Source organism: Engystomops pustulosus, chromosome 6, assembly GCF_040894005.1.
Source record: "Engystomops pustulosus chromosome 6, aEngPut4.maternal, whole genome shotgun sequence".
Classification (NCBI taxonomy): Eukaryota; Metazoa; Chordata; class Amphibia; order Anura; family Leptodactylidae; genus Engystomops; species Engystomops pustulosus.
In genome coordinates, this window is record NC_092416.1 from 96,771,877 (window position 1) to 96,796,958 (window position 25,082).

Consider the following 25,082-nt stretch of genomic DNA (forward strand, 5'->3'; position numbering starts at 1 on the left):
AATACTGTCCCCTAACTGTTCAGTGCAGAACTGGCCCAAAAAACACAATATGGGCCATGTGTGGAGCAACTAGACATGTGTTCCTTCTCTTCTCCCTCCTGTACCCCCATAAAATCCTCTGTCATGACATGAAGAGGTAGAAGAGGAGATGTTAGTGCTATCTGTATTGGTGGTAGTGGAAGCAGTGCGGCTTGGCACAAATGTCACACAGTCATTGGTGGTGAAGTGTTTTTCGTCACTAGTGCAAATCACCCAGGCATTTTGTAGGTGGAATGGAACTATTGTCTGTTGTTGCTCACACACCCTTTCCAGCATATGCAAAGTTGAATTCCAAATAGCTTCTTGCCTCTGACCCAGCCACCACTACATTAACCTAGTGGGCAGTCACGAAGATGTAACAGTCCTGCCCATGTTAACTAGAAAAGTGTAACTTGGGACTAATGGCATTGCAAAATGCATACCTGATTTTGTCCACAAACTGCAAATCGGGGATGGCCTGCTAAGAAAAGCAGCGGCGGCTGGGAATGACATACTGTGGGACAGCTGCCTCCATTAAAACTTTAAATCTGCCTGTTTCCGCCAGCCTAAATGGTAGCATTTCACAGACCAGAAATTTGGAAATGTTATTAATGTAATGGAATGCTGTATGATGCTGTAAATGGAAATTTCAATAGGAATGGTACTATAAGGTAACACCAATGTGTGTAGCATGAAGAATGGTACTGTAAGAAAAAACTGATGCGAATACCACTAAACTAATAATAAACGGGCCATTCTGTAATTGCAAATGGTACTAAAAATAGTACCAACATTTGGATAGAGGAAGATCTGGAACACACATCCACAAAACAAACTCAAGGTTCTTAGTTACATTTAATTGAAATTGTTTAACCCTTTCAGGACCTCGCCCTTTTTTGTTTTTTCATTTTCAATTTTTACTCCCCATGATCAAAAATCTATAACTTTTTTATTTTTACATGTACAGAGCTGTGTAAGGGCTTGTTTTCTGCGTAACAAATTGCACTTCATAGTGATGGTATTTATTATTCCATGCCGTGTATTATTTTATGCCAGGAAGCAGGAAAAAAATTCCAAATGCAGTGAAATTGGTAAAAAACACAATTGCCGTTTTCTTGTGGGCTTGGATCTTGCGGCTTTCACTGTGCACCCCAAATGACATGTCTACTTCATTCTTTGGGTCGGTATGATTACGGGGATTACAATTTTATATTGGTTTTATAATGTTTTCATACATTTAAAAAAATTAAAACCCCCTGTACAAATTTTTTGGGGGGGATTTTGCCATCTGGCGCTAATAACTTTTTTATACTTTGGTGTATTGAGCTGTGGGTGGTGTCCTTTTTTGTGAATTTTCATGAGATTTACAATGTTATCATTTTTAGGACTGTATGACCTTTTGATCACTTTTTATAGAATTAAAATTTTTTTTTTAAATGGCAAAAAAGTGCCATTTTCGACTTTGAGCTCGATTTTCCATTACGGGGTTAAAAGCAGTATATTTTGATAGATCGAGCATTTTCGGATGCGGCGATACCTAATGTGTTTATGATTTTTACTGTTTATTTATATTTATATCAGTTCTAGGGATAGTGGGGTGATTTGAGTTTTTAGTTTTTTTTATTATAACTTTTTTTTTTTTTACTTTTTTTTTTTTTTACTATTTTTCAGACTCCCTAGGGTACTTTAACCCTAGGTTGTCTGTACGATCCTATCATATACTGCCATACTACTCCTCATACATTACAATGTGCTGATAGCACATTGTAATGAATGGGTTAACCCGAAGTAGCCTCGGGTCTTCGTGGGACCCGAGGCTACCATGGCGACGGATCGTCGCTCCCCGATGACGTCACGGGGAGCTACGATCCTCAGAAAGATGGCGGCGCCCATGCGCTGCCATCTTTTTGAAGCCAACGGCAGCTTTGCCGGCAGTAATCAGCGGGAAAGCACCCGCAATCGGTGTTGGCACCGATTGCGGGTGTTACCAATAAGCCTTAGCTGCAGTATGCAGCAAAGACTTACCGGCTATGGAGAGGGCTCAGCCCGGGAGCCCTCTCCAATCACCCGCGGCCGACCCGTGACGTGCTATTACGTCACGGGTCGTGAAAGGGTTAATCCCACTAACCATGTCACTGTGTTTTCGTTTTAGTGGGTCCCTAGTCTAAAGAGTGCAGCATCACATGGTGCCCACGATTGTAGCAACACAGCGCCTGCAAGGACCAAGACTCAGAAGCCCCCATAGTAGCCATACTGGCAGGCTAAGACCCCATGACTCTAGGCCCTGGTTCCCTACCAGCACCACACCACAGAAACGCAGGGTGCCATGCAGTACCACACCGTGTGAACAGGTCTTCAATGCTCATAATTGTATGTGGTCTCAGAGACTAGCTGAGAGCAAATAGGCGGCCACTATATGCAGTCTCCTGCAAATTAAAAACACCTAGGCTAAATAGGGTGGAGTATTGGTAAAGGAAAATGAATAAATAAAGGGACAGAATTCAAACTATTCCAACCTTTGGAGATAGAAAGATCTGGACTGCAGATCCAAATATAATACAATGATCTACTGTATAGTCGCTAGATTATATTAACAAAACACTGACAAAAATCCACCATTCTAGACCTGTTCACATAGCGTCCCCTGTTTCTGTGGTGCGGTGCTTGTGGGACCCAGGTCTAAGAGCCATGGCGGCTTGGAGTGCTAGTATAAATAATTGTAATGTAGGGACTGCAATGCCAGCAATTTGGAAAGCTAACAATTAAATTTGCTCATTGCAGGACTTCTGGGTGCATAATCTTGCCTCTTGTTTATGCATTCCATTTCTATTGAGTCTCACCAAGTGGTGGAGGAGGGGTCAGAGTTGATTAAGGACAAATGGATGATGAGAAGGGTGTGGAAGACTTAGGAATGACCCTGGAATTCTGATGGCTGTCACACGAGAGCAGGGGAAAAAGAACAAACTCATGTGGTACCTGACAGAAATCTTTGCCTGTCAACTACATGGTATGATGATGCTTCAACTGGTTCCACAGATAGGCTGTACCTTCATTTGAGCTTTTGTTCCTAAGACTCAATTTATGCTTGCAGAGCTTACAAATAAAATTTCTGCTGTCTCCTGGCACACTGAAAGTTTTTACGCACTTGCTCTAAAGGTGGCTAAACTCACCTTAGTCCTTGCACTTGGTTCCCTTATGCTACTTGGCCTTATAAACCACGTATGTGAAGAAATACACTCACCGGCCACTTTATTAGGTACACCATGCTAGTAACGGGTTGGACCCCCTTTTGCTTTCAGCACTGCCTCAATTCTTCGTGGCATAGATTCAACAAGGTGCTGGAAGCATTCCTCAGAGATTTTGGTCCATATTGACATGATGGCATCACACATCTGCCGCAGATTTGTCGGCTGCACATCCATGATGTGAATCTTCCGTTCCACCACATCCCAAAGATGCTCTATTGGATTGAGATCTGGTGACTGTGGAGGCCTTTTGAGTACAGTGAACTCCTTGTCATGTTCAAGAAACCAGTCTGAGATGATTCCAGCTTTATGACATGGCGCATTATCCTGCTGAAAGTAGCCATCAGATGTTGGGTACATTGTGGTCATAAAGGGATGGACATGGTCAGCAACAATACTCAGGTAGGCTGTGGCGTTGCAACGATGCTCAATTGGTACCAAGGGGCCCAAAGAGTGCCAATAAAATATTCCCCACACCATGACACCACCACCACCAGCCTGAACCGTTGATACAAGGCAGGATGGATCCATGCTTTCATGTTGTTGACGCCAAATTGTGACCCTACTATCCGAATGTTGCAGCAGAAATCGAGACTCATCAGACCAGGCAACGTTTTTCCAATCTTCTACTGTCCAATTTCGATGAGCTTGTGCAAATTGTAGCCTCAGTTTCCTGTTATTAGCTGAAAGGAGTGGCACCTGGTGTGGTCTTCTGCTGCTGTAGCCCATCTGCCTCAAAGTTCGACGTACTGTGCGTTCAGAGATGCTCTTCTGCCTACCTTGGTTGCAACAGGTGGCTATTTGAGTCATTTTGCCTTTCTATCAGCTCGAACCAGTTTGCCCATTCTCCTCTGTCTTCTGGCATCAACAAGGCATTTCCGCCCACAGAACTGCCGCTCACTGGGTGTTTTTTCTTTTTCGGACCATTCTCTGTAAACCCTAGAGATGGTTGTGCGTGAAAATCCCAGTAGATCAGCAGTTTCTGAAATACTCAGACCAGCCCTTCTGGCACCAACAACCATGCCACGTTCAAAGGCACTCAAATCACCTTTCTTCCCCATACTGATGCTCGGTTTGAACTACAGGAGATTGTCTTGACCATGTCTACATGCCTAAATGCACTGAGTTGCCGCCATGTGATTGGCTGATTAGAAATTAAGTGTTAACGAGCAGTTGGACAGGTGTACCTAATAAAGTGGCCGGTGAGTGTATGTTGTCAAGCATCTCAGCAGCATTTAGATCATGTTTCTTCCATGGCCTGGTGTGGTGGCATTATCCAGAAAATCAATTTTGAAGTGAGATGTAAATTGTTTCATGAAGTCAAGGAGGCGTAGAGTTTAACACTGAAGTCAAGCTTCCTCTGCCTCAGAACACCCTCTTGAATGTAATTGATGGTCTTGCATCCAGGAACATCATTGATTAGATCTCCTGAAGTCTGGCAAATGATGAGAGCTTCCATGTTAAACTCTCCACCTCCCCGACTTTATACATTCTAATTACAACTCACTTTAAAGTAGATTTTTTGGATGATACCACCAAGCTGGACCATGAAAGAAACACAATCTGGAAGGTGTTCAACTGTTTATTGCACCACTGAACACCTCTATACCCTGCACAGCCTTATGCAGAACCATGTCCATAATTCAAAGTGGGAAGGATATATGCCCTTTTTTGGACTTTAAGTAGTCCTTCGACTGGTGTGGCATCCAGGCCTTTTTATGAAACAGCTGGAGAGTGGAATAAGTGGCATAATAGCCCCTACAATGAGAACAGTCTGGACAAAATTTTTCAACAGCATGGGGTCCACAAGCATATTCGGACTTGTCAAGGTGGAGCCCCAATCCAACAGAAATATTTCACCTGGAGTTCTGCAAATACATTCTCTAAGTCATAGTTTATACTGTTGAAAAGTCCATTAGAGCACTTCAAACAGGGCCTGTGGAGGAGAACTGGGCAGAATTCCTTTAATATTACAGTCCAGAAGAGGGCACTATTATTCCTGGCTCATCTACAGAACAGCAGTCCGTATTCCTTGCACCATAAAGTCTGTGAGGGGATCCCAAGTAACAGGAGAACCCAAACCCAACCAGACACAAATATGATTCAATTATGCAAGAAAAACACATGGGAGGCACTGCTTCATGGCTCTGGACAGCAATGACCAAAAAAAAACTTAGTTAAAACTTGAATACTGGGGGCTTCAAGGGTTGTGCTCTTTTCATGAAAAAACATCCGATTAAACTTGCAGTAATAGTAAAAGTGAATGGCACTTACATACAAGCATATACATAGTGGAAGGAGGACAACAACAAAAACACCTCATGTGTGGGGGTGATGGCCATTTTGCACCTCTGCACTTCTTCTGGCTCCAAACTACAATACACTCCACACTACAGTGTACTCCTCTCATATAAATAGTTCCCACACAGCTGATTAATCTAAGGGATGACATAATTTAGCACACTGATTCCAGTTATCTTCAAGTAACAAAACACTATTAAGTCATAGTATGCCATTATAAGGGTACTTCTTACCATTATCCTTTTAGGAACAAGATAAAGCCTGAAGACAAGGTGTGTAAACATCACCTGCAATACTTCTACCACAAGTAAGGTGGCACCAATGATCACCGCTTGCATAAACTGCTTGAATACCTTATTCATCTTACTAGTGTGGTAACACTACTCCTCATAGGTTGTTGGTAGAGAAACATATGCCAAAAACAAAAGAACAGGTGTAAACAAAAAAGGATATTAACCCAAAAGACTCAGAGTCTAGTATATCTGACAATTACCAACGGGTAGATGAGTGTAAATGAACAGATATCTGCAACATCCCCCACCGGGGCTTGGCCTTTTCTTGTGGCCAGGAGGCAGCCGGGGCCCAGAATACCAGAGTTCTGGCTAGTGCAGCCTTGGGCATGCTGTGGTCATGATGCTTGGTATAGGCACCGGAGGGCTGACCTACAGCATGGCAGGTCTCCAGCAGGTGGTGTGCGCAAGAAATATGGAGGTAGAGGCTGAAGCAATGGTTTCTCCCTGGGGCAACCCCTGAGGTGCCTTAAAGAGAACCCGTCATGCAAAATAACCCCCCTAAACTAAATATATATTCATAAACTGCCATTAGAGAGCATTGCCTCTATCCCTTCATTGTCCCTCTACATGCCTGTAAACCTAAGCAATGAGGTCCTAAAGCTGCATGCAAATGACCTGTGAGATGTCCAATGAAGCATTAGCATATTCAAGCTGTCCACTCTATTCATGAGTGGGAGGCACAGCCACACCCCCAGTGCATGACTGACAGCCTGTATAATGATGTGAGGCTGTATAATGATGTGCTTCCTGGTGCTGGTGCCCCCTGCAGCCTGTGTGTGCATGTGTGTGTGTTTAGGAGAGATACAGCAGCTCCAGGCAGCCATGTTACAGCAGAACATGTCAGATTCATGTGTAGCTGATGTCTGTGTCTCTCACCTGTATATTAGGAGGATGCAGCATGTCAGCAGAAACAGCACACACACTAGCCATGATTTACTATACATTACACACAGACATGAGCAGGGGGAGGAGAGGGGAGGGGTAACAGGGGTGACATCACTGCCTCTGACCATGTGACCAGCCTCATTTACATGATAAATAATAGATGATTTTATAATGAATATATGAAATAACTAGATAAAGGCTGGGATGGGATCCTTGTGAGCTGCTCCAACAGGTAGAGGTGACAGGACTAGTGGCAGAGACCTGATGACAGGTGTCCTTTAAGGGTGAATCCCTAAGTGATGGATGGGGAAGCCCGTGGTGGCAAGCAGTCTCATCCAGGGATCAGACGGAGGCAACATTATGCGAATTAACTTACAGTTCTTTATTCAACAGCAGACAACGGCCAAACGAGTTGGAAGAGTCATGGAGAGCTAGTCCACGGGAAGGTTACAGGAATCCTGGTAGTAGCTTCAGGCAGGGCTTGTAGGAAATGGAGCTAAGTCCTGGTGATGGATTTCAGCTCTGGGCTTAAGTCTCTGGACTTGCCCTGGGTACTAGACAGGGGCCCGAGACACCTGTGCTTCCTAGTATTAGGAATCTTGCAGTGGCAGTGTTGAGGGGTGAATAGTGAACTGTTTGTCTGTCTGTGTGTCTGTACATTTTTTTTTCTTTTTCTCCACATCTTGCCAAGGATCGTCGCTCCCCATGACATCATTGGGGAGTGGGTATCCATCGCCATGACAGCCTTGGGTCTTCCGAAGACCCGAGGCATGCTCGGTTTAACCCATTCATTACACTGTGCGATCAGCACATTGTAATGAACAAAGAGGGAAATCCCCATATACTGCCATACTGTAGTATGGCAGTATATGATAGGTTCGATCAGACAACCTAGAGTTAAATCCCCCCCTTTCCCTAGAACTGATATAAAAATAAACAGTAAAAATCATAAACACATTAGCTATACTGCGTCCGAAAATATGAAAATATTATATGAAAACAATATAAAACCTAAACAAATTTGGAATCCCTACCATCATACAGTGAGGAACACTACGGCTATAGAGGTAGGGACACTACTCCCATACAGTGAGGAACACTACCACCATAAAGAGAGGGACACTACCGCCATACAGTGAAGAATGCAGCCATACAGTGAGAAACACTACCACCATACAGCGAGGAACACTACCACCATATTATGAGGGACACTACCCCCATACAGTGAGGAATACTACCGCCATACAGTGAGGAATACTACCAACGTACAGTGAGGAATACTACCACCATACAGTGAGGACCATTACCTCCATACACTGAGGAACACTACCACCATACATAGAGGAATACTACCACCATACCGTGAGAAACACTACTGCCATAAAGAGAGGGACACTACCACCATACAGTGAAGAATACAGCCATACAGTGAGAAACACTACCGCCATACAGTGAGGGACACTACCCCCATACCGGGAGGAATGCTACCGCCATACAGTGAGGGATACCACCGCCATACAGTAAGGGATACTACCGCCATACAGTGAGGAATACTACCCCCATACAGTGAAGAATACAGCCATACAGTGAGAAACCCTACCGCTATACACTGAGTAACACTACCACCATACAGTGAGGGTCACAACCACCATACAGTGAGGAACACTACCGCCATACAGTGAAGAACAGTACCTCCATACAGCAAAGAATACAGCCATACAGGTGGGAACACTACCGCCATACAGTGAGGAACACTACCTCCATACAAGGAACACTACCGCCATACAGTGAGGAACACTATCGCCATACAGTGAGGATGACTACTGCCATACAGTGAGGAACACTACCGCCATACATTGAGGAAGGTCATGGCTGGTAGAGGAGGAGCATAAACGGGAACGGGTCCGGGGTCACAACGGGGAATCAAATCACAGACACAAGGCAAAGAATTAAGCTTTTTTTTAAGGCATATAGCACTAAGTTCGGCAGGGAATGCTGGGAGATGCCAGCTTTTAACCATTTCCTGAAAAGGGCTAGCACCAATCAGCGGTGCACTAGCCCTTTAAATCTTCTGAAGCCGACTCGCGCCCTAGGAGATGGGAAAATGTGCGCACAGCTACTGGACAGGAATCAGGAATGGGGCACATGGAGGATCATGGGTGAGCCCACGGGTTGTGAAAGTACCCGTGACAACAGGATCCCTAATCAAGAATGAAAACTCCAGAGGGAAAATATCTGTCAGACCGTGCAGCTAAACAGGCTGCATTACAACAAATTGATATGATTAAGGACGCAGAGAGGCACACAACACATTCTTCTCCTGTACAATATTTGACCAGGAACAGAGCCAAACAATTTATAGAAGTAGCAGAGATAGAAGACCTTGTGGCTCCAGAAGTTTTGAAGACTCAGCAGGGAAAGTCCACGGAACTCCCCACCTGGAAGGAAAAAAGTCTGCTGGGAAGTGATGGCATTTGGAGGATAGATGGATAAGTGTGTCTGCCAGAATGTACCCAGCAACCTTGCAATATGCATTCAGAATAACAGACAAAATCAGTAATTAGAAAATACTTTTATGCCCCAAAAATAGGAGACTTTGTGGATTTGTATGTATCAGCCTGCTAGATTAGTTTCAACTGTAAATTGATCATAACCAGTTAACCAAAGTGGGAAAATACGAGCATGTCCTAGTAGGGGGACATATGTTTCAGGTGCAGGGCTGACAGTCAGGGCTGGAGCTTCTCCCCTGCTCAGTCTTCTGCAGCCAGCCCAATCCATTTCATCATGTGGCTGCTTCAAGCTCCAGAGCTGGAAAAATAGTTGCACCTCTTCGAGCTACAAGAGACTTCTCCCCACAGCATAGGCTGCTCACCCAGGAGAGATCACATGGAAGAGGGGAACAGGAAATAGGAGGTAAATGACTTGTGTGGAATCAGAGGGGGATTAGGAGTTTGTATGCTGTCAGTGGGGGAGGTTGTATGTGTGTTATGTCAGTGTGTGTTGTTAATGGGGGAGAGTGTGTTAGTATTGTCAGTGGGGGAGGGGGAATGTTTTGTTGTCAATGAAGGTAAAGTTTGCATATTGTTTAGTGGTAAAGGATGTGTTTGTGTTGTCAGTGGAGAAAGGAGGAGCATGGATGTTGCCAGTAGGGCAGGGCATGTTTTGTCAGAGAGGAGGCGCTTGTTTGTTGTCAGTGAGGAGGACCTTCAGTGTTGTAATTGGGGGAGGGGTGTGTGTTGTCAGTGAGGGGAGCTTGTTTGTTGTCATAGGGGAGGGGTATGTGTGTTGTTAGAAAAGAAGAGGGAGGGAGATGAACATTGGGTATTGTCAATGGGTTGTGTCATTGTGTGTTCTTATTGGAGAAGGGAGGTTAAGATACTATAGATATATAAAATATTGCCTGGAAGTCAGCCCCCATTCGTATATAGCTATTTTTTAAATTCTGGAAAGCCCTTTTATGACGTGGTACTGTACTATTATGATACTCATCTTTTTGGTTTTAAAGAAATATATGTAAAATCAATAAAATATCATTGGTTATAATTATTTTTAAATGATCAGCAGTCCTTCAGCCTTTTCAATTTTAAGATTGGTTTATGGTAAATTGCAGGGCAACAATCTACATTCTAGAAAATAAAATACTATTTTCTTTTCTACAAAATGTTCCTTCACTAACATAGAGGAGCAGGAAAATAAAATAAATATGGTAATATAAAAATGTAAGATTCAATAAATACAATTGAATAAACAAGTTTATAAAGTTATAGAGAAAATGCAAAGAAAAAACATAAAGAATAAACTAAACTTATATCATTATACCAATTATAATGTAAATTGAAAACCTGGCCCCAGCAAAATGAGTTATCAGTAATTTTTGAGCAAGTGAAAAAAGCTTCAAAAATAATGGTGATTGGCAGATAATTTTATAAATGAAGAACAGCGAGCTGAAATGATTGATGGTCAGACAAGGTTTCTGAAGACACTGAAATTATTGCACAAATAAAAAGGATTTGATGAAACATCAGGAAAAAAGTGGTCTGACATAAGTCTCTACTATTATTCAAGACAATAACTGTTGGGATTTCTAAATCCAAAATGTTCTGTAACCTTTATCCACAAATTTTATATTTAGAAGCTGACAGGAGCATCTAAGGCCGGGGTAGGGAACCTATGGCTCTGGAGCCAGATATGGCTCTTTTGTTGGCTGCATCCGGCTCGGAGACAGATAAATAGTGATGGCTGCCGTGTCTCTTAGACTGATCACTGGACACAGGCAGCGCTGTTACCGCTGCCTACTGCCTTTGTATGACCCAGGCACCATCGCTGCCATCGTCTAAGCCTGGGTCAAAGAGAAGCTCGTGGGAGCAATGAGGAGCTGGCTGCAGAGAGTTCTGGTAAGTGTTTTTTTTTTTTTTTTGCAGTGACTACCTATCTATTGGGGGGCATGTGCTGTGGTTACCTATCTACTTGGGGGCATGTGCTGTGGTTACCTATCTACTTGGAGGCATGTGCTGTGGCTACCTATCTACTTGGGGGCATGTGCCGTGGCTACCTAGCTACTGGGAGTATGTGCTGGGTCTACCTATCTACTGTGACTATGTGCTGGGGCTACCTATATACTGGGGGCGTGTGCTGTGGCTATTTATCTACTTGGGGGCATGTGCTGTGGCTACCTAAATACTGGGGGACACGTGCTATGGCTACCTATCTGATAGCCGCCAGTCTTTATAGGAACACGGGAAGTGGGCAGCACAGGCCCTCTAAATCCGCGAGTTCCGGTACGCGCTGGCCAGCCTGGACGGGAGCCAGAAAGTGGTGGGTTGAGTGAGCTCAGAAAGGGGCACTGCCACGGAAAGGGCCTGGGTGTGCCTGGGATCCGAGACCTAGATCGCAGGGGCACCCGTGACACTGGGACTACCTATCTACTGGGGGGCATGTGCATATGATACGGCTCTTATGGAATAAAATTTTTAAACATGTGGCGGCGTTCATGGCTCTCTCAGCCAAAAAGGTTCCTGACCCCTGATCTAAGGCATACATTAAAGAATAAGTTCATTCTTCTTCACCATCAGGAACCTTGCAAAGTAACCATAGACTACATTGGTGGATAGATAAAACGATCCAGAGTGGCAATCTGTAGTTTCTCTTTGCTTGTGATCACATTAATTGGATACAGATTGGATTGTGACGGAGTGTGACGCTGCACCTAGTAAATCACTGTGGCCATGCATCTATATGGGGCAAATGTAAAAGAAATCTAGTAGATATGTTCTGCCGAATACTAGTGATGAGGCTAATATTTGTGTGTTATAATATTAGGACACAGAGGAAGAGATATGAATGAAGAGTGTTTATATGAAAAGGGGGAAAAGTAGTAGTATACATACAGGATATAAAATATATAAGCAGAAATGTGATATGTAAGACATTAAACTCTATAATATATACAATATATATATATATATATATATATATATATATATATATATACACATATTAGAGTTTAACCATCCAAGTTATAGAGTTCTACCATCCAAGAGGTCTTATACACCTCTTGGATGATAAGATTACACATAGTGTAATATATATATATATATATATATATATATATATATATATATATATATATATATATATATATATATATATAGTGAAAAACGGCAGCACTCCAATTAGTGAAAATAAAGTGGTGTTTATTTCACCTCTTGCAACGTTTCAGCTGTATCCCAGCCTTTTTCAAGCAATACTGTGATTGCTTGAAAAAGGCTGGGATACAGCTGAAACGTTGCAAGTGGTGAAATAAACACCACTTTATTTTCACTAATTGGAGTGCTTCCATTTTTTACTTTTTGGATATCTTTGGACTCTGCATGGTGAGAGTGTAGGATAGCACCCATCACAATTTTTTCTAAAGACTGTGCTGCTTTTATGTATATACATATATATATATATACATATACACACACACATATATATATATATATATATATATATATATATATATATATATATACATATATATATATATATATATATATACATACACATATATATACATATATATATATATATATATATATATATATATACATACACATATATATATATATATATATATATATATATATATACAGTACACTATGTGTAATCTTACCATCCAAGAGGTGTATAAGAGGAGAATAAAACATGTCTCTAGTTCTATGATTACTATTTTTCATGCAAGAACAAGACGAAGATGGTATAAGTGAGGTGATGACATGATACAGACAATGCAGAGTAAAACAATAACAATAAATTGAATCAAGTAAAAGTTGGGTCATATAAAGCAAACAAAAAGGAACAGGGCAAAAGGGGAGGAAAAGGGGAGAAGGCAGCAAATTGCATGCATATAATGCTCAAGGGTGCAACCCTCATATGATATACGCATACGAAGAGAGGAGAGACTAATTTGTAGTAATTGTATACAAAGTTAAAGTTTTATTTATACCACAAAAATAACATATAGTGCGACAAACACATAAAAAAGATACAATGCACACAATGCAGTGAGTCACAGAAGAATTGCAGTCAAGAGCCGGGACAGTGAGGGAACATAGTAGTACAGAATTGTTACAAAAGCCTGGGTCAGTATATATAAAAGAGAGAACCTCTTAAATAAATGCTGGTAATGAATACCGTGCCTTAGTAATGAGTAAATTATATAGGGGTCTCCTAAGATAAAAGCACCAGTCCTTACCAGATGAAAAGGGGTTAGGTGTTCCACTACCCGGGATGACTGCACGCCCCGACGCGCGTTTCGGCTCCAAATGAGCCTTCGTCTGGGGGGTTCGATAGTCTGTAAAGAATGTATCCATAGTCCTGTCACCATCTCATTGGGGGTTCTCCACATGGTCGTCCACTCTGTATCGTAACTGTGATTGGTGGTGATGGTGGGTATTAAAGTGGTAGCAAGTTCTGATTTGTCCGTATTTGACTTACGCTTGCTTATCCTGTCTTTGACAGTAGTTGTGGTTTCTCCCACGTAAAATAATCCACAAGGGCATTTCAGTAAGTAAATAACAAAACAGGAATTAAAGGTAAAATATCCTTGAATTGGATTGCGTTGGCCAGTCCTTGTGTGGCTAAAGTATTCACAATGAATGAGCGCAGAGCAGTGGCTGCTGTCTAAACATGGGAAAGTGCCCTAGAGAGAAAATTTTTTTTTTTTAAATGCTGTCTATGTCAGCACGTACTAGCCTATCTCTTAGATTCTATGTATGCTTGTGGCAAATGAGAGGAGGAAGTTGAAATTCTTGAAAATTTAGATAAGCCTTAGAATCGTGGTCTAATTATGGCCCAAACTCAAACTAAATTAATTAATTAAATTCACGGAGCTTTCCAAATCGGTCATTGTCCCCAATGGGGCTCACAATCTAATCAACCTACCAGTATGTTTTGGAGTGTGGGAGGAAACCAGAGGACCTGGAGGAAACCCACACAGGCACGGAAAGAACATACAAACTCTTTGCAGATGTTAACCCTGGAACTAAGTACGCGCCACTTAGGTGCACATTTTTTCTGTTTTGTCGGACACAGTGCAGCCGCGAAACAAAACTGCCATATACACTTTATAAGTACATGTGCTAGCAGTTTGCATGATCTTCACCAAAGTGGGATGGCCTTACTATGACAGGGTTGTTCCACAGGTGCGACTATCCCGCGGTGGCAGCCAAGGTACATTTGCAGGAACACACAGGAACATGGGAACACTCAGGAATGTTGCAGGGAAGCTTTCTCAATGGCGTAGGCACAAAGATCCAGCAGAGTGTCACGGAAGAGGCGGGCTATAAAAGCCTTCTGGGAAAATGACCAGTGCCAATTAATGGTGCGTTGGACCTTTAATTTACGAAGCAGGAGCGCGCGGCCTAGGAGAGAGGGACACGCACATGGGCCGCGGAAAGGGATCCAGAACGGGGACAAGTGAGTTACGCTGGCTCTGCACCCGCTGCGGGCAGCAAGGAGCATGGGTGAGCCCGCGACATGCGAAATGGGTCGCGGGAACACTTGTGACACCTGGGTTATGCAGGTGCAGGTTCTGTAGGTTTTCCTTAACTTGAATTTGTATGCAAGTCGGAACTATATATTTTATATTTGTAAACCCAGACACAATTCTTTTGGTCTCTGTGACAATTGGATTTTAAAAATGTTGGGTTGTCATAAGAACCAGGATTAACAATAAAGCTTAATTGCAGATACATTTGATAACTGTTACAGCTGATCATTGTAGCATGGGGATAAAGTACAGTAAATTACCAACATCTAGAGGGCTGTTTGTTACTAGGGGTCGTCTGTAAGTTGGGCGTTCTTATGTACCCACCTGTACACAAATGTGACCCATCTGAATGTGGAAGGTTTGACCTGTTCCTACTCCAGCAGCTAGATGTCCTGCACTAGGTCTTCCAAAAGACCAACATTTGGGGAACAGCTTTTAGTGTGATCTAATGCACATGAACATTGCTGTAACAGGAAGAACATTTAATTTCCTCTCCAATCCAAAAGTGACCTTGTCTTAAATCCCCCTCCTCTGATCACAACTGTAGGTGGGATCACTTGACTACAACCCCCAGGGTCAGATTTTCCAAATTTTAAAATTTGTTTTCTTTTGTAACATGATCACCACCTTGTAATGAGGTTTACTACTTCAGATGTTATGCATGCATAATCCTGCCTGGAAAAAGCATTTATCAGGCTCCACATACAGATATTTTATGGGCAAACTGTTTTAGCACCAGTCACACTACAAAAAGTAGGAGCAAGACAATTTTGAATATTTTCCATTTCTTTTCAACTCTTTAATATTCAAGTAGCAACCCTGGGCAGCTTATCTTGCAATATATACTGTGAAATTGGTGCCACAGTTACTACATGGGATACATTCATACACTCTATATCATCCTCATGTCTCTTACTGTATATATCTGGCCTAGGGACAATACCATTAAACCTTTGGCTTGTCTTTTTCTTTAATTTTTGAGACTTTTCATGGTGTTTGTGCTCTTTTATGACTTTGTGCACCTACAAAAGTCTCCCTTCAAAGTTCACCATTGTCTAGTTTTGTGCAGAATTCCTTGAGTTATCGCCTAAATCCAGATGTCAAAGTTGCGACTTTTTAAAAAGTCGCAAATTTTGGCACAAATCTATGACAGCCCCTCATCAGGTGTAGAAATTAGTTTAGCTGATTGCGACTTTTGGAGCCTTTTTGAGACTTTTGTTGTAAAAAGTTGCAAAATTCATTAAAGACCAAACACCACATGTATCAATAAGGAAAGACCCCTAAGATACATCTTAACAGCTAAAAACAAGATAAGTCCCAAAAACAGATGGACAAAGCTAAACTTGAGGTTGGCTGCTTTTAGTAACAGTAACACTTCACCAGCACCTCCAACAAAACTCTGGGCCTCTTGGCAGCAGGGCATTCTTTCATACACTGATGCACCTGTAGACATCCCCAACATGTATCCAGTTGGTTGCCCTTAGTAATGTTACTCTTACTCCTTGCATCTGGACTTCACCACCATTTTTAACACAGGTTAGCTGCCAGCATACTGTTCTCTGCTCTCAGATGTGCATTCATGCTTTGCTTCTGTGCCGTGGCTAGTTGCTGCTGTATCATGGCCCGCTGTTGAACTTGTTGCTAGACTTGTAGCAGATCAGTCTAGAACTCCTTTTGCTGTATATATATTCAGTATATTATCCTGTTCATGTCTCAGGTTAACCTGTCAGCTGCTTTAACGACTCCTACATTGTCTTGGATGGGCCTTGCAACACTGCAGCTACTTTCACCCAGAACATAAACTCTGACACTTTAAATATTTGCAGTATTAAATTTTATCCACAGCTTTGTCCTGCCGTTCCCGTTACATCCTCCACCAATTGAAGGGGTTCAACTCAAATGAGGTCGGCATGGACAAAGCTTCCATAGACATAAGTCTGATGTGATCTGAAAGAAGAGATCCTTATCTTTCCTAAAGCATGTTTCTAGGTACTTTAAAACAGAAGATGGGGCCTCTGAAGTGACACTACCCATGCAGCCATTAAACTTGACTCATCTCATGTGAAAATGAGGTAAGAAGAAAGATATTTGTCTGACTTTGGGGAAGATATGTTTATAGTTAAACTCAGTGATATTAAAGGGGAGGGAATTCTAAAAATTACATTTTATACGCTAGCTGAGATGACTAGCAGTTTAGTTCTTGCTTCATATTTTTTGCATGATACAGGGACTCTCGTCCATTGCCCTGTGCTTGGATTATGGGCTCTGACAAGCACAAAGGGTCCAATTCTATAAACCAAACACATTTATATACTCTACACACACTATATATCAATCACATACAAATACTTACACACAATATATAAGAAACACTCAAATATAGGTTGATATAAATATATATGCCCACACCAATAACCACATTCCTGTGCACTAATAGTAATAATATTGCAGTAATGAATGCACTACATAAATATAAAACCAACTGGGAATATACTGCACATTACTATATAGTGCCAAAAATGTATTGCACTCCAGGTCTACCCTAAGGCAGAGATGATCAACACTTGCTGTAAATCAGTCGTAGCAACGGACCTTCTACCACTAATCTGTGCAGCACATCTCGAAACTGTGCACCTAAGAATACCACAGTCGCTTGCAGTATAAGGTCACATGGATAAAAAATGTCTCCTAATTTATATATGGTACAATTTTATTAAACTGCAATAACATCCTCTTATTAATTTATATTTACTCCCATTAATTTATATTTAGCAAAGCCGTACCCCCATCAATTAAAGTAGTAGATCAGCCCCCTTCACCAATTCATATGTAGTTATCAATGCCCCTATTAAATAATATGTTGCATAGTAACCCCTCTCACTAATTTACTCAATAAATGCACATTCTAGCAGTCTCCAATTGTCCAGCAGTCTTCTTTTATTATACGGTCCAGGAGCCCCCTCCCTTATAATATGCTGTCCAACCAACCCCCCCTTATAATATACTGTCCAAGAACACCCCCCCCCACCTTATAATATACTGTCCAGAAGCTCATTCCCCTCCCCCCTTTATAATATATTGTCTAGAAGTCCATTCTCTCCCTCCTTTATGATTTACTGTGCAGGAGCCTATGACCTTTAGGCAGCTGCAGTTTCTCCAATTTAATTCTTGGCGTTCATCACTATTTCTGACCTTATAGTAAAATCCATTCCTTATCTAACTATCCTAGAGTGATTTTCATTTAGATCTCAATGTAAAGTGCATGTTTTTTTTGCCATTTTTAACAGCGGATGCTAAAGATCCACAATAGAGTGTAGATTCTGTCTGAAAGCTGCATCTCAGATGTGCTTGAATGTTTTTCGCTTTTTGTACCTCCATTAGTGCCATGTCACCATGGAGACCACAAAGACATTCAACAATGCAACTTGTTTGATGTCTCCATGGTCCCTTAGGCTGAGCATTAACACTATAATCAATTTTCTATTGAATCCAAATATTTAGAGCTGTATAGAATATAACTGTCTGATGTCAGAACTGAAATGCTTCAGCGTTGAACGGATGGTGGTAGTCTTTTATGATATGATAGAGACACAAAGATAATTTTATCACAAAAGAAATGTTCAGGACATGGAAACAGATATTCCAGCCACTAGGATCACAGTGTAACTATGTACCTTAGTATTAGGTGGAACATGTTTGTTTACATTGTGTAAATGTCATTTAGGGCAAGCTTTACTATCCCTCAAATTGTGACGTACATATAGATTTTGAACAATAAATAGATAAATACATTCTGTACCTCCTACAAATAGTTGTACACATTTCATGAAAATGCTAAAAACAAATAACAATAAAAAGGAAAGCATTACAAATAATGAACATATTTAGGAACATCATGCATTTTAGGCACCGTACCAGGTGTCTCACTAAAATAATTCATAGGGTGCTCTATTGATGGGCATCCAGCTATAAATAATAATTCTTTTTCTCTGCTAAATAATATAACAATTGGTTAACATGCTAGAGATACTCTTACATCCCAGGCCCAGGACAAGACATTCTGGTGCCCTAGGCAAACAAAAGATGTTTTGCCTTAACTCAATTCTGCCTAAGATAAAAATTAAATGGATCTACCCCTCATTAACATAATCATAAACAAGTTATCTAACCAGTCAACTGGTATTTATTTATTCACAAATAAACAATCCATGTTCACGATTTGTTTTAAATACATGGCAGCAGTGAATATTTTACACACTATATTACACACAAATATATACCTGTAATCACTATACCACGTACATAAATATATCTTTGCAATCACTATACAGAACACATACAGACCTTCAGTCAATATACCGCACACCTAAACGTGTACCTGCAATCACTACAATACACAAATAAATATGTAAATGCAGTCACTATAGCCAATGTTGAATTGGCCCACCTAAAGTGCTCTCTGCACTTGCTGTAGAAGTCCCACTCACCAGGTCAGAGCATCTGTTGAGAGCTCTATGCATGTGTTGGTACTGCTGCATTAAACATGGCCTTTCCAGAATTTACCTTGTCTCCTTCTTCAGTCCTACAGTATGTAGTTGGCAGTGACTTGTGATGAGCAGGCTGGTCGAAAATTGTTTCTCGACAAAATTCTGTTCAGGGCCCAATCTTTGACCCGAACCCCATTGAAGTTAATAGGGACCTGATTTTAACACCAAAAAATGCCTTTAAAATAGGGCTAGTAATGAATAGAGAGATAAAAATGGTCGGAATAACAAGGCAGCAGTCCTGCCAAAATGTGCTAGGGAAAGTACTTGAAATAACAACCCAACATAAAAAATTAAATAATAATAAAAAAATTATAATAATAAAAATTATGTTACTGTGCCAGAAGACATTATGAGTAGTGGACCCAACCAGCACTGTTCATAGGAGAGAAGGCAGCTAAAATGACAGTAAGGGATAGCTAGAAATTTCAAACAACTAACCTTTTCAAGGCAATGTCAAATGCTGCTTGTGTAATCCCAGAATGAAGAGGTCAGACAAAGGGATATTCCAATTGCGGCAAATTAATGTTATTGTTTGTATAATGAAAAATTATGCAATATTCCAATATACTTTCTGTATCAATTCCTCATGGTTTTCTGGATCTCTGCTTGCTGTCAATCTATAGAAATCTTCTAGGTTTACTTCTACTGGACAGAAATCTGACCATGCTTACACAGGTGCACCGCTCGTTAGTATCATACAGAGTAATCAGAGCTGTTTGTTGTAACGAGCCATGCACCTGTGTGACTATGAACAAATTTCTATTCACTGGTAGTTAAACATGAAGCTTCCTATATGATGATAGCGAGCAGAAATCTAGAAAACATTGAGAAACTGATACAGAAAGTACCGTATATTGGAAAATTGTATAATTTTGCATTATTGCATTTATTTGTGGAAATCGGAATACCCATTTGATGCATTGATCAATTACATCACAAAAAATGCCTCCTCTTTTGTGTAAAGCCATCCTCCTCACCCTCTTTCAAAATAGCAAGGGTAGCTGAGCCACAGGTCATGGAGCAGGGGAGCGGGGGGCAGGGGCTACCTACTTGCACCTGCCCCACTTGCAGACATAAAGTTGCAAGATTCCCAACAACATGTTTTGGAGGAGAAGGATGTGGACAGTGGATCATCGCAGGATATCTGCCATGATGTTGATGAAAACTAAGTGGCGTTTTTCAAGAGGACAAAACATGTCATTTGCATGCTGTGCCACTCTCTGAATTGGGCAACAGTCTGATCACTATGTGTATGAACCAATCCCGGCAAACAAAACGAACTGCAGATAATGACACATTCTGCTGCTTTAGTTGTCTCAGCCTCTACCACCTCCTACCAAGTGCCAAGGCTACCTGTCTCTCTGCAATTGAAGGATGTGACACCATTACTAAACATATCCACACCATCCAAGGGAAGAGTTCAGATTTCTATCCCCCACACAATGGAGAAAAGCAGAAGTTTGGCCCATCTCACCCACAAGCCCTGGTCTTGATTGAGTTGCAAAGTTTTAGCCTTTGATAAAAAGCTACCATTCCAGACAGCTTTAAATATGTTATGGCGGTGGCTGTCCCACAATATGTCACTCCCAGCCAACACTACATTTCTGTGAAGGCCATCCCTCCCCAGCACCAATGGGATATGTAGAAAATATGGCATGCACTGTGCAATGCTATTACTCAAAGTGTGCACATCACAATTGATGTGGGCAAATAAGTATGGGCAGGAACATTACAATCCTTCTACTGCCCATTGGATTAATGTAGTTGCAGCAGGCCCCGAGGTGGGAATCCCTGTGCTGAATATACTTCCACCACCGAGGATTGTAGGACATCTCTCCTCACTTCTGCTTTCCTTCCCCTTTTAGTCTGCTTTTTTTCATGCTGCTTCATCCAATCAGCATTAACTGGCATCTCCAATTTCAGTAAAGCCATGGGGAAATGCAGCAGCCCGTGCTGAAACTCATCCGTCCGGGCAAAAGAACACACCAGCAAAAGAAGGGAAAAAATTCTTCCCAACCCCTAGATTTTATCTTCAATTTTTTTATTCCGCACTCCCAAAACGTCATCTTAATATTTTGACTTTCCGTATTCCCGGGATGTCAACATTTTTTTTACTTGACTCAATTTTGCCTCCCACCACCTAAAAACCGTGCATTCCATCCCTGGGTTTGATTGTAGCTTTCGTTGGAATCTAATGGAACGCCAATTTTTTAAGGAGTGAGAAAGGGGAAGTAGCTTTTAGTGAGATGGGCATGGAACATGTCATCCAGAACAGGCTAGGCCAGGATGCAAGTAACATCCATCAGAGGGCATTTTTGAGAGTGGCAATGTTGGCAAATTGAGCAATTTGTGCTGCTTTGTAATAGAGTTCAAAATTAAGAAGTGACAGGCCACCTAGCCTTTGGTGTCTAAACATAGTGGAGAGAGCTATGCGTAGGCGTTTGTTGTTCATTATTATCTTTTATTTTAATTTCTCTTTGGTTATTTGTTTTTAACGTCATTATTGTTTTAAAATTCAGGCCCTCATTGACATCAATTGAGTTTGTGTTCTGGTGAAAGTTAAGCCAGAAGTCCGGGCCCTGAACCAGATTTTGTTGCCAACCTGTTACATGCAAATTTACACGAACCTGTTCATCACTACCACCTGTCCTGCTATTCAGGGAGCTTTCAAGTTTTTCACCTCTTTCTGCATCCTTTGAACACATATAAAGCTGATTATTGTAGTATATCAAGGAACTGTCAGCTCAAGTTCTGAGCAGAATATACAGAATATAATTATTTTATTATGTAAATAATAGTTTTTTTTGCTTTTAGAAGGCAGAGAGTAAAGAAAATAGAAATGGAAAGGGGTTGCAGCATTAATGTGTTTATAATAACTTTCATAATGTTTACGAATGATAGTGTCAGTGATGAAGACATTCAAGCTATGCCCTTTAATATATCGCGAGTCCAGGACTAAAATGCAAGCATTGGATCTAACTAGGAACTATTTTCCCTGTAACATCTAAAAGAGGAATCCAACAAATGCTCAAAGCCTAGTGAGACTCAATGACAACTGAGAAGAGATATTAGAGACGAATAGAGGAGGACCAAATATTGTTTAATATTGGGCTTTCAGTTCCATAAATTCCTGGTAGCATTTGTTTTTTTTCATTTATCAACCAATACTGCAATAAACGATAAAGAATACAAGAGCCCTGGAGCCTGACATAGTAGAAAATAAACAAGATTTTATTGATCTTTGAAGCAAATGACAATCTTGGAGATTCAAGTGGCTGAGTAAGTACAGATAAATGCAGTCTCAGATGGAAAGTACTTTAGGAAGTACAGTGCTGTCCACTTAGTGGCTACTTCAACCTCAACACCTTGTTGTTTTAAACAAATATTCATATATTACATTATCTTAGGCAGGGTTGCGCTGGGAACCTAGAGCCCAACAGTTAAATTGATTCTGGGGGCCCACCCTACTGTTGCATAGAAGTTGTACCTATCTTGTGGTAGTCTGGGGATTTCTAGGCATTGGCAGTGAAATAAGAAATGAATCCTGTTCTCCCTCCTTCGCTGCAGTGGTTATGTCAGGAAATTTTGTCTATATTCACACATCAATCTTGCAAGGGTGCTATCGACTAGGGATCCCATCCCTCTTAATGGCAGAAAGTAAAGTCTAAGCATAACTTAGCAGATTTGAAGGAGGTTCGGAATTTTTTTTCTACGTCTTAAAGGAAATGTATATGTATACAGTTTATTTTATAAATATGCAAATTTTTGCCCTAGTAGCTACATATATTTGTGTCTTCCAGGACCGTGCATGCTGTGAACTACTTCGGATTCGAAGGATTACATTGATGACCTTCATTTCTAATAAATAAAATGGTCAACGAGGGTGTGTCTGCGTTTTTTGTTCAATTAAACTTATATTTATTAAAAACGGTGTGATTTCTTTTTTTTCCGACACTCTTCATAGTTTGCCATAGTAGTGGTGCCGGCTAGATGACGGTGCTCATTACTAACGGCTGGCCTTAGTGTTTGCCTTAATTTTTTTGGCAAATTCCCACTAACGCCCATACCATTACTCCGGTACCCACCGCCACCAGGGGTGCCGGGAAGAGCGGGGTACAAACCAGTACCTGACTGTCGATAGATGGTCAGGTAGTGGGGCGGCTGCAGGCTGTTATTGCTGCACTGGAATAGCCCCATAACAGTGGGCTATCCCAGCTCAGTAATGGCAGGCTGCTGCTGCTTTTTTGTAGCTGGCTGATTTGAAAAATAGGGGGCACCCCATGTCGTTTTTTCCCCCATTTTTTGTAAAAATGGGGGAAAAGGCCTGGTAGCCCCCTATTTTTAGGAGGTAATGAGCACTGTCATCTAGCCGGCACCACTACTATGGCGAACTATGCAGAGTGTCGCAGAAGAATAAATCACACCGTTTTTAACAAATATAAATTTAATTGAACAAAAAACGCATAAACATCCTCATTGACCATTTTATTTGTTAGAAATGTCAGTCATCGACGTAATCCTTCGAATCCAAAGTAGTCCACACCAGGCACAGTCCTGGAAGACACAAATAACACAAAGACACAAAAAAGGACACGCAGCCATGGGGGGGGGGGGGGAGACATGCTCGTTTTCTGGGGGGGGGACATGCTCGTTGTCTAGGGGGGGACATGCTTGTTGTCTGGGGGGGGCATGCTCGTTGTCTAGGGGGAGTGGAATATGACCCCCAATTATATACATAAATATACATTGGTGCCAGTGGGGTTAATCAGCAGTGGAATATATATATATATATATATATATATATATATATATATATATCTATAGTGCTGCTATCTATACATTGGTGTCAGTGGATGCGTTAGAGGTATGAGCAGTGGTGTGGCCTGGGTGAGGTTAGGGGTGTGGTGAGGATGTGGTTTGAGCGTGGCTAGAGTGTGGCTTCCACAGGGAAAAAATTAATCTCCGTGGAGCGCTTGGAGAGTGTCTCCTGCCATTTCCTGTATGTGAGGTGATGGGGGGAGGGGGGTTGCAGTTTCTGTCTGTGTGGATTATTTGTTATACAGTATACAGGTGTAGGGGAAGCTGAGGAGACATACGTGTTTAGGTGTTTGGTCACTATATTAGTGAGGTCTTCTCCCTGCACATGGCTGAGTGCTGGGGCAGTGACACATGAGGTAACAGCTGTGTGCAGGGAGACATGAGGTAATCAGCTGCCTGCAGGGAAAGGGGGGCTTGTCTCCTGCCCGTAGTCTTCTTTATGAAGACGGAATGTCCATGGTAACAGCTATATGAGCAGTCACTGCCGTCTAGGGGAAGTCTGCAGAATACTAGAGGAAGGAGCAAGATTCGGGTAACTAATCCAATTGCAAAGGGCTTAAAATTACCTGCCCTACAATATATCAAAAGTTTTTGGAAATTACGGTTACACTTTAATTATTAAAATGGCTATAATTTAATGCCAGGGACATGCTTGCACTATGCGGCCAAGTGTTGATAAGTTTGTTTGAAACTAAATCTGTAGACCTACTTTATACCCTCAAGAACCCATGTCTGAGTAAAATAACGAGCCCCATTGAAGTCAATGGGAGACTCGAGCATTTTTCATGGGGACCAAGGATCTGCACAGGGAAGCTTGGCCAAGCACCTGGGAACCTTAGAAAAGGATGGAAACACCACGGAAATAGAGAGAAAACAGCAGGGGCAGCATGCATGGATGCCTCTGAGGCTGCTTAATCGCACCATTTTGCCAAAAGTATGGGCA